The sequence below is a fragment of the Amphibalanus amphitrite genome, unplaced genomic scaffold (assembly GCF_019059575.1).
Source record: "Amphibalanus amphitrite isolate SeventyFive unplaced genomic scaffold, NRLGWU_Aamphi_draft 000457F_arrow, whole genome shotgun sequence".
Taxonomy (NCBI): domain Eukaryota; kingdom Metazoa; phylum Arthropoda; class Thecostraca; order Balanomorpha; family Balanidae; genus Amphibalanus; species Amphibalanus amphitrite.
Genome location: NW_024881951.1, coordinates 94,831 through 105,360, shown reverse-complemented (window position 1 = coordinate 105,360; position 10,530 = coordinate 94,831). Strand labels below are relative to the sequence as shown.

Sequence of the window (10,530 nt, the reverse complement as noted above, 5' to 3'; positions counted from 1 at the left end):
GCCGTTTTTACGAAAAGCGCGAGACCAGTCGTTAAGTGACGCGGGCGCATCCTCCATGCGCGAGATGAGAAGTTCGAGGTGCCGTGCTGGACCTCTAACCACTACTTTTGTGTTAACGGCATACTGAAACACTACTGCGTCGCCCGCGTATAGCAATAAGTTGTTAGAGAAAATGGTGAAAAGAAGCGGTCCTAACGCAGAACCCTGGAAGACACCCATGGCATTAGAAAGAGGCTGAGACAGCACTCTGTGTCCGGATCCATCCTTCAAAGACACGCTCTGAGTGTGCCCACTGCCCATGAAGAAAGGCGATGAAACAGGAAATTTCGATGCCGTGCAACAACAGCTTTTACATCAGAAGATCATGGTCAATCTCGTCAAAACATTCACTGAGATCGGGAAGGCAATGCATTAACAAATCCCCCCCCCCCTATCGGTGGCGGTCAGGGTGTGTTCAGTGACGGACAGCAACGCGGTTTCCGTGGAGTGCCGGGGGCGGAAGCCGTGCTGGGAGGATGCCAGAAGGTGATTATGAGAGAGGTAGGCGTAGAGCTGCTGATGGACAATGTGTTCAACTACTTTCATGATTACAGGAACTAGTGATATGGGCCGGAAGTTCGCGGGGTCTGAACTCTGAAAGATTGCCGGACTTGAGCAGAAAAAGAACTATGAAATGTTTCCATGAATCGGAGACGTCAGGTTAGATTAAGCAGGTATTCTATGATGTTTTATGCTAAATTTTCCATCCCTGATGATAATTTTTTTCCACCTTTAGAGTAGTACAAAGCATCCAATAACCCACTCTAATTGCTACTAACAACCCCGAGTTCCAGCCCGAACCGCATGCACCCCATTGTGTGTTCATACACCCCACATACACCCTGCAACCTGCCATTGTGTTCAGTTGCCATTGCCATTGAGTTCAAAGTCAAAAGAAAATCCACTAAAATCCCATAGAAACTCAGCGAATCCACCTTCCTACATAAAAACCCACTAGCAAATGACCGAGCGCCAACTGAATTCATACTCTCTTTGCTATCAGACGGTTGCACTTGTTGAGCTTGTTGATAATCGCAGACAAATAATCGAGAATAGCGTCTTTTCGACTATCGGTCTCCGGCCAGCTGGTAACCTTTCCAAACATTCTCCACACATGTACCTATAAGAACGTTTATTCATCCTGGTCCAGGGGGGACAGCACTATGACGTCAACACGTCACAGTGTTTTGTCAAAACAGTGTTGTGATGCTGACGTTTAAAGAGCATACGTAGGTAGCGACACCTATTGCTTTGTTCCGGACTTTGGGCACGCTGTGCCCCTTACCAAATAATCTTTACCATTGAATATTGGTGCGAAGGGTGCTTTAGCGAAGGTAGTGGCACAGTCAGATTCCAGTGCATCCATCAGAATCAGCTGACGATCGTTTTTCAGCAGACGTAAATCAGTCCCAGAGCATGTTATACATTTACCTCCGGAGACCATTTCAACAGTTGGCTGTTCAGCAGGTCAGCAATTGACAAACAGGATCGCTGGGTTCACCAGGACTTCACCTGTCGCCTGCTCGTGGGTCTCGCTCTCAGACCCTGCTATTTCTCTCCCACCTCTCTCTCTCCTCTCTCGATCCCTCTCTCTCTCTCTCTTCCTTTCCCCTCCCCTCTCTCTCTCTCTCTCTCTCTCTCTCTCTCTCTCTCTCTCTCTCTCTCATCTGCTCTCCCTCAGGGCTCCATGATTCTGCCGACGAACAGAGAGGCGCTGGTTTTCTCGTCACGCACCACAAAGAAGAACGGTCGATCCACGATAAAAGGCTTCGGCTTCGGCCTCAACATGTGGAAACTGAAGCCCACGGCTGAGGCGGTGGTAGTGGTGGTGGTGGTGGTGGCGTTGGTAGTGGTGGCGTTGGTGGCGGTGGCGTTGGTGTTGGTGGTGACGGCTGAGGTGGCGTTGGTGTTGTTGGCGGTGGCGTTGGTAGCGTTGGTGTTGGCTGCGGTGGTGGCGTTGGTGGCGTTGGTGGTGTTGGAGTTTGCGACTGTGGCGGTTACGACTGTGGCGGCTGTGACGGTGGCGGCGGTGGTCCTCTCCTCAGTCACCTCAATGGTCGCCTTGTGTATCACATCACCGACGCAGATCTGTTGGCGATACGCAATGCCGCCCAGGTTCGCCTTTGTGACCGCCAAAACTGTCCTAACGCCCGTCTCGCGAGCAGGGTGGCGGGCGGCCGGTGGGTCAGCCGAGCGGGCTGCCGCACCGCCCCCCCCCCCGCCCCAGTGGGGGTGTTTTTTGCGCGCACCTGTCTGTGCCGGACCTGACCCCTCTCGCGGCGACGCCCGTCGATAGCTTTATTCACGGGGAACGTGGTCGGCGCGGCGGGTCCGGTTACGTTTGTTTAGCGCGCTGCGACCGTCCCGGCGGCCGCTGGTGCGCTGCGTCGCGCCCTATCTCTTTCTTTATCTCCGGTTCGTCGCGTCCAGTTAGTTTGCCTAATACCGTTTGCTTTGCTCCCTCGCTATCTCCCCTGTGTGTGACCCCATTGCCAGTCATATTTAAACCTGCTGTAAACACCTCCCTCTCTCTGTTCTCTCCTAGTCTTCGCGCCGTGCGGTTGTTCGTTCCGCTCGGCTCAGCCTCCACGCAGTGTGGTGGTTTTCTGCCGGCTCTTTGCTCATCGCAATATAGACTGTGAATAAGTGCAGTGGTGTGTCCAAGGAAGTGGTCACCTAGAGCGATTGAGCAAAAGACTTCAAGTTAGCGGCACAGTTTACTCAAGTTATTCTCTGTTCTGCCTCAGTCGTCGAGCCGGGCGGTTGTTCGTTCCGCTCGTCGCAGCCTTCAAGCAGTGTAATTGGTTTGCCGGATCTTGCTCTTTGCAATACAGACTGTGAAATCAGTGCAGTGGTGTGACAAAGGAAGTGATCACCGAGAGCGAGGAGTGAGAGAATCAAGATAGCGGCACAGTATACATTCCAGTTACACTTCACTTCACTTACACTTCAAACGCAGAATTACCCTCCTCCCTATACCTCGCCCGATCGTGCCATCACGGTCTCTATTCCTCACCTCTGTTCACGCCATCGTGGACTCTGTCCTTACTAGCCCCTGTTGCGCCAGCGCGACTCTTTAACCTTCCCTCGTGTCACGCCATCGTGGCCTCTATCCTTATATCTCTTAAAGGTAGGTCGGCACAGCCCAAACCTCGCCCGATCGTGCCATCACGGTCTCTATTCCTCCCCTCCGTCCACGCCATCGTGGACTCTGTCCTTACTAGCCCTTGTTGCGCCAGCGCGACTCTTTAACCTTCCCCGTGTCACGCCATCGTGGCCTCTATCCTTATCTCTTAGGTAGGCCGGCACAGCCCCAACCTCGCCCGATCGTGCCATCACGGTCTCTATTCCTCACCTCTGTTCACGCCATCGTGGACTCTGTCCTACGAAGCCCCGTTGCGCCAGCGCGACTCTTTAACCTCCCCTCGAGTCACGCCATCGTGGCCTCTATCCCTACTCATCCTTGTACCTGTTATGAGGGTCTGCGTTTCAGTCACCTAAATGCCATGGACCAGTAGCCAAGCCCAGTCACACAGAAACAAGATACAGTCCACTATAGAGCGCTCGTGACGCACAGGCACAAACGTCACCGAGTCGGCGTCGGCTGCTGCGTCTGCGACATTTAACTGGTCCTCCGGGCCGGATCGAGCCCGCATCATGTCAGAAACAGAAGGTACAGATCAGCCCGGCGCAGCCGAGCAAGAAGAGAGCGTCCAGGAAGAAGCTCGTCAGGAAGCAGCCAATGAAAACTTGAAACTGCTGCGCCGGAAACGGGGGCAAAAGTTGGCAGCATTCTCACGGGCGTGTCACCGAGCGGAAGCGATCATCGCAGCCCGTGGGAGTCGGTCGCGCCTAGAAGGTTTGTTGGAAACCATTGACTCGACCCTGGAAGGTGTCATCGCAGCAAATGAAGCTTTAGAAGCCTGCCTGACATCTCAAACTGAAAGGGCTGAGGCAGAAGCGTATTGCGCAAAGGCTGAGCACGACAGACAAGAAATTGGGGGAAAGAATCACTCAGCACCTTGCTGAGCGCAAAGATGAGGCGCCATCGGAAGCCGGCTCTCATGTGTCTGCCGCTCAAAGAAGCAACACAAGTAACGCCTCGAAAGCTTTGCAAGTTGAAGCAGAAGTCGCTGCAAAGTTGAAGTCTTTACGTCTACAGCAGCTGAAGCGCAACCAAGAAGAGGAGCGGCTTCAAGAGAAGCAAGAAGAGGAGAGACGACGAATTCAGGAGAAGCAAGAAGAGGAGAGACAGCGTCAAGAAAGGGAAGCTCATAGGAGAAGACAGCTACAAGACGCTGAAGATGAAGCTGAAGCCGCCCAGCTAGAAGCCAACCTGCGCAAAGAACTCAGCGATGACCTCCAAATGGAAAGAAGAAATGATTTTGAGGATGAACTGTTTGGAGGCAAAGAGGTTGTGATCGGGAGCCGTCAGCGTGAAGTACGTGAAGGAGCGATCGCCGGAACGGCCCGTCGAGTGGGAGCGTGTCTTGAAGAGCCAGTTGAAAGATCAGAATCACGCAAGGTGGGAAACGCGACGTCATGGATACAAGGACTGCAAGGCCCGCAGCAGGCGCCGCGCACAGATGGAGCGACCCGCGTTTTCTGCCTTCACAAAGAGTATTCCAAGACTAACTCTCCCTACCTTCAGCGGAAAGGCATCAGAATGGCCGAGGTGGGTTGGGTTATTCAAGGCGCTGGTTCATGACCAACCATCTCTCTCCGACACTGAGAAAATCGCCCACCTACAATCATCTGTGAGTGGCCTGGCACAGCAGACCATATCTGGCATGCTGTACGACGGAACACTCTACCACCAAGCTCTAAAGGCGCTTGAAGAGCGTTTCGGCCAGGACGATGACGTCATTCAGCACAACCTCAACAGCATCTTCGACGCTCCGGACCCACGTGAAGACGACGCAGACTCACTGGAAGGGTTTCAAGCAACCGTGCACAGTGCGGTCACTATTCTGCAGAACATAGGAGCGAGCGCAGACCTGCACAGCAGCAATAGCTTGCAGCGAACAGTGGAGAAACTACCAAGAGAGCTGAGGCGCGAGTGGGGCAAGTTCTCCTTGGAGCTGAAACCTGGAAGACCGTCGCTTTTGGATGTAGATGCGTGGCTGCAGACTCAAGTCAAGATAAGCAGAAGCTGCCCAAAAGGAAAACAGAGCTCTGAAGAAGCCAGCCGTAAGCACAGGAAGGAGAGCACTGTTGAGACTGTCAGCAGACAGGCCTTTACCACGGCTGCGAGGCCCATTCAGAAACAGGAATGTTCTCTCTGCGGAGAATACCACAATCTGGATCAGTGCAAGCTGTTCACTGCAAAATCTCCCGACGCCCGGTTGAAGCACGTGTTTGGTGAGCAGCGATGTTTCCGGTGCCTGAAGAAGGGCCATCGCGTGAAAGACTGCCGGAAGGCAAAACGCTGTGGGAAGAACGGCTGCAAGTACCGGCACCACGCTCTCCTCCACGGCGGCCAGCCAGTCAGGCCTCAGCCACCCGAAGTGTCAACCGCGGAAACGGAGAGAGAGACTGGTGAAGCAGTTTCGAGGATACGTCTCGCAACCAAGCAGAAGAGAGTCGCGGCAGCCTCGGGATGCCATCAAGAAGACAAAGGCAGTGTTACGCTACTGCAAGTAGTCTCAGTCCGAGTCTTTGGAAGGACAGGGACCAGAGACACGCTGGCTCTACTAGACCCTGGCGCCCAAACATCCCTATGCAGTCAGAAATTAGCAGACAAGCTGGGCATCTCAGGCGAGCCGCAGGAACTATGCATGCAGACAATTCAAGGTACCGGAAAGGGGCAAGTGGCCAGGAAGCTGGTAATGGAAGTGCAAGGTCTGTCCCCTGAGGCCAGCGAGAAGCGGATAACATTATCCGAGGTGTGGGCCGTACCGAAGATGAACATCTCTGTGCCACGAATCAGCGAACGGCACCGACAAACATGGCGTCACCTGGAGAACCTGGATGTGCCAGACTGCTCCAAAGGCGAAGTGCAACTGCTTCTGGGTGCCAACGTTCTCGAAGCTGTGATCCAGCACGAAGTGAGAGCTGGACCACCGGGGCAGCCAGTCGCCATCCGAACCGACTTCGGCTGGGCCCTTACGGGGGCGGTGCCTGCCCTCGTCCCTGAATCTACACAAAGCATCAGCGGCAGCAGCAGCACCGGGGAGGCTCGTCCCAAGGTCTCCGCGACAGGCAGCGGCAGCACCGGGGGCGGTGCATGCCCTCGTTCCAGAGTCTCCGCGACAGGCAGCAGCAGCACCAGCAGCAGCAGCAGCAGCAGCAGCAGCAGCAACGCGGGTGGTACATGCCCTCGCCCCAGCCACGCAACAGACGGAGGGGCATCAAGAGCGTGCTCGCCGGAGATCCAGCGCTCCTCGCCGACTCCAACACACCGCCAGCTACGCGGCCGCTCGCCCGCATGACCCAGGTGTTCCCGGGACCAGATCGAAGAGTCCGTTCTGTCCAGATCAAGACAGCGGGAGGATAAGCGGGTAGGTGGCCGTCGCCCATATCGCGGTGATGGGAGAACAGTGAGCAAATGCTGTGAACAGTAATGTAAATATGTGTAAATATGTGGGAACTGCCGATTGCTCGCCCGGTCCGGACTCCGCCCCATCGAGGCCTTCTACCAGCCGATATATCAGTGGCGGTACAGAGTTTAGTGTTCTCATAGAGTCGAACACGGGGGGCGGGATGTGACCGCCAAAACTGTCCTAACGCCCGTCTCGCGAGCAGGGTGGCGGGCGGCCGGTGGGTCAGCCGAGCGGGCTGCCGCACCGCCCCCCCCCCCCCCCCGCCCCAGTGGGGGTGTTTTTGCGCGCACCTGTCTGTGCCGGACCTGACCCCTCTCGCGGCGACGCCCGTCGATAGCTTTATTCACGGGGAACGTGGTCGGCGCGGCGGGTCCGGTTACGTTTGTTTAGCGCGCTGCGTCCGTCCCGGCGGCCGCTGGCGCGCTGCGTCGCGCCCTATCTCTTTCTTTATCTCCGGTTCGTCGCGTCCAGTTAGTTTGCCTAATACCGTTTGCTTTGCTCCCTCGCTATCTCCCCTGTGTGTGACCCCATTGCCAGTCATATTTAAACCTGCTGTAAACACCTCCCTCTCTCTGTTCTCTCCTAGTCTTCGCGCCGTGCGGTTGTTCGTTCCGCTCGGCTCAGCCTCCACGCAGTGTGGTGGTTTTCTGCCGGCTCTTTGCTCATCGCAATATAGACTGTGAATAAGTGCAGTGGTGTGTCCAAGGAAGTGGTCACCTAGAGCGATTGAGCAAAAGACTTCAAGTTAGCGGCACAGTTTACTCAAGTTATTCTCTGTTCTGCCTCAGTCGTCGAGCCGGGCGGTTGTTCGTTCCGCTCGTCGCAGCCTTCAAGCAGTGTAATTGGTTTGCCGGATCTTGCTCTTTGCAATACAGACTGTGAAATCAGTGCAGTGGTGTGACAAAGGAAGTGATCACCGAGAGCGAGGAGTGAGAGAATCAAGATAGCGGCACAGTATACATTCCAGTTACACTTCACTTCACTTACACTTCAAACGCAGAATTACCCTCCTCCCTATACCTCGCCCGATCGTGCCATCACGGTCTCTATTCCTCACCTCTGTTCACGCCATCGTGGACTCTGTCCTTACTAGCCCCTGTTGCGCCAGCGCGACTCTTTAACCTTCCCTCGTGTCACGCCATCGTGGCCTCTATCCTTATATCTCTTAAAGGTAGGTCGGCACAGCCCAAACCTCGCCCGATCGTGCCATCACGGTCTCTATTCCTCCCCTCCGTCCACGCCATCGTGGACTCTGTCCTTACTAGCCCTTGTTGCGCCAGCGCGACTCTTTAACCTTCCCCGTGTCACGCCATCGTGGCCTCTATCCTTATCTCTTAGGTAGGCCGGCACAGCCCCAACCTCGCCCGATCGTGCCATCACGGTCTCTATTCCTCACCTCTGTTCACGCCATCGTGGACTCTGTCCTACGAAGCCCCGTTGCGCCAGCGCGACTCTTTAACCTCCCCTCGAGTCACGCCATCGTGGCCTCTATCCCTACTCATCCTTGTACCTGTTATGAGGGTCTGCGTTTCAGTCACCTAAATGCCATGGACCAGTAGCCAAGCCCAGTCACACAGAAACAAGATACAGTCCACTATAGAGCGCTCGTGACGCACAGGCACAAACGTCACCGAGTCGGCGTCGGCTGCTGCGTCTGCGACAGCCTTGTTCAGGTCAAATAGGTCCGTGAGACCCATCTTTTTCAGCGTTTCTTTCAAATTGATTTTCTCCTCCATTTTGAACCTGGGAAGCTGGACCTCCACCTCCTCGCTGCTATCCAGGCCCAAGACGAGGTCGTCCATGTTCGCTTTATGTATCTCAGCGTCCAGGAAATAGATACCATCCACCTTGTTAGGCAGGACAATCAACATACTAATGGCCTCTCCTTGTATGGCAGCTTTAGGACGCGAGAATCAACCAGCCTGAAGTAGGGGAGGACCGTACAAGAGTACGCACCTAATGCTTTTCGTCGTCTCACGCCGTTCGGTTTTGGTTTACGGCTACGATCAGTATATTCCCATAAAGCCTGATCATTTGTCCACACACTGTCATGACCACAGCGGCCTACGTCCAATTTAAAGCATGACCGTAAGCAATTTTCCAACACCCTGCATTTGCGTACTCTTGCCCGATAGGCAGTACAAGAGTACGCACTTTGTGCGGGTGGAGTACGCACTACGTGTATGCATTCCTACTCGCTGGAATCAATGCATTCATGCAAGTAATTAAACTATTGTTATCTTTATTGCCGCAGCAACTAAAACGGTCACTCTTAACAGAGTCGAGGCGCCCCGCTGTGGTCGTGCAAATGCCCCCTGGTCTACCAGAAACAGTGATGCTCTTCGTGGTTTCCCAAACTGCTCGGCGTCCCCCCGAGTGTCATCCACCTTGTTGGCCAATCCCGTGAATCTGCTGAGGGGTTGCGCGCCTGATACACTAAGTTGGATTAATGCAACACAACCACGCACTCGGAAAACTGCGTACTCTTGTCCGCCACGGCAATGCGTACTCATGGCCGACACATACGGTAGACACAAAGCGGGCTGAAAGCTGGCGCCACAGTCGTCGCGTAAACAATTGGGACTTGACACAAACACCAGATTACCCGTGGTATTTTGATAGGAAAACATGAAAATTCTATTGCCGCTCCCTGAGGAAGGTCACACCTTTTCCTGCACCCCAAAAAGTCTAAAAGCGATGTGAAAAACACGTCTAAGCCTCTAAAAAAGACAAGTGAACCCGTAGCGCGCCCACCTTCCACCATCGAAGCCGCGTGAGAGACAGCTTCCTTAGGACTCGAGATGACGCTGATTAGGCGTTGCCAAGCAACCGAAACAGCTGCTGCGTACTCTTGTCGCCTGCGTCCTCTTACCCGCTCTTACCCTATCCAATCGGGAAATGCTTATTGGCTTTCATCATTTGTACTGTTCTGCTCCCGGAGAGAGCGTGGAAGTCAGCCTCGGCTGTGAGGTTTGTGTCGAACTCCATCAGCCAGGTGCCCTTGAAGTGGACGGCTTCCATCAGCAGCAGGGCTGTGTCGGAGTTCACCGCACCGGGGTCCACCAGTTCTGTGACACCTCCAGCCGTGTCCTCATTCACATTGGCATTGATCTCAGCAGCGGCCTCCTCAGAGCGCGAAAAGTCCAGCTGCTTCAGATTGGCATAGAAGATACGTCTCAGGCTTGAGGCGAACCTGTCTCGAAGCTGCAGTGTAGGGGAGGGGTACACGCCATTCGAGATGTTTACCGTAGCATCATTAATGTTGTAGGTACCGGCTCTGGAACCAACGCAAGAGACTGCGGTGTCCGCGCAGTACGGTCGTCCGCCTTTCCTCGAACCCGAGTGTCTCTCCCATCTGCTGAGAGGTGTCCCCTTGACTGCCGGCGTAGACCATCGCTAGCGTCGTGGCGATACTCAGCGGGGAGAGGCAGATGTTGGAGGACTGGTTGTCCTTTAACAGAGCCGAGTACAGCTGCAGGCCGAACCGGGTCTGCTGCTGCACCACCACCTCCTGGAGCTGAAGTGGCGACTCGGCTGCTCGAGACTCCCTGTACAGAAGAGCTGCCACCAGCACCACTTGTGGCACCACCAGTGGCACCATCGTCACCACCAGTGGCACCATCGTCACCGCCGTCCAGCACCACGCGGTCCCGCTCTCTCAGACTGACAATCGGACCGAACGCCGGCCACGTCTCTGCCACAGTGCGGTAGCGCTCCCCCTTTTATACCCCAACGGCGCAGGGGCGGCCGAAGGTTATTTGAGATGAGACGAGTCCGTGCTGTTGCTCAGTTGTTATCCAGGCCTGGACGTCGCAGCACATACCTATGCCGTAATCGCCACGCCATATGTGGTAGGCTTTTGATGTCAATTTTTTGCTTGTTTTTTTTTATTATTAAATTTAACCCGCGCCCTGGTGGGTTATGCCGAGCAACGCAGTCTGATGGGGGG

At 54.8% G+C, this 10,530-nt stretch overlaps 1 pseudogene; it reads right to left on the bottom strand.

Annotated features, from left to right (window-relative positions):
• Positions 1–1,709: 1,709 nt before the first annotated feature.
• On the bottom strand, positions 1,710–10,203 carry LOC122391832 (annotated as a pseudogene).
• Between the last annotated feature and the right edge of the window lie 327 nt (positions 10,204–10,530).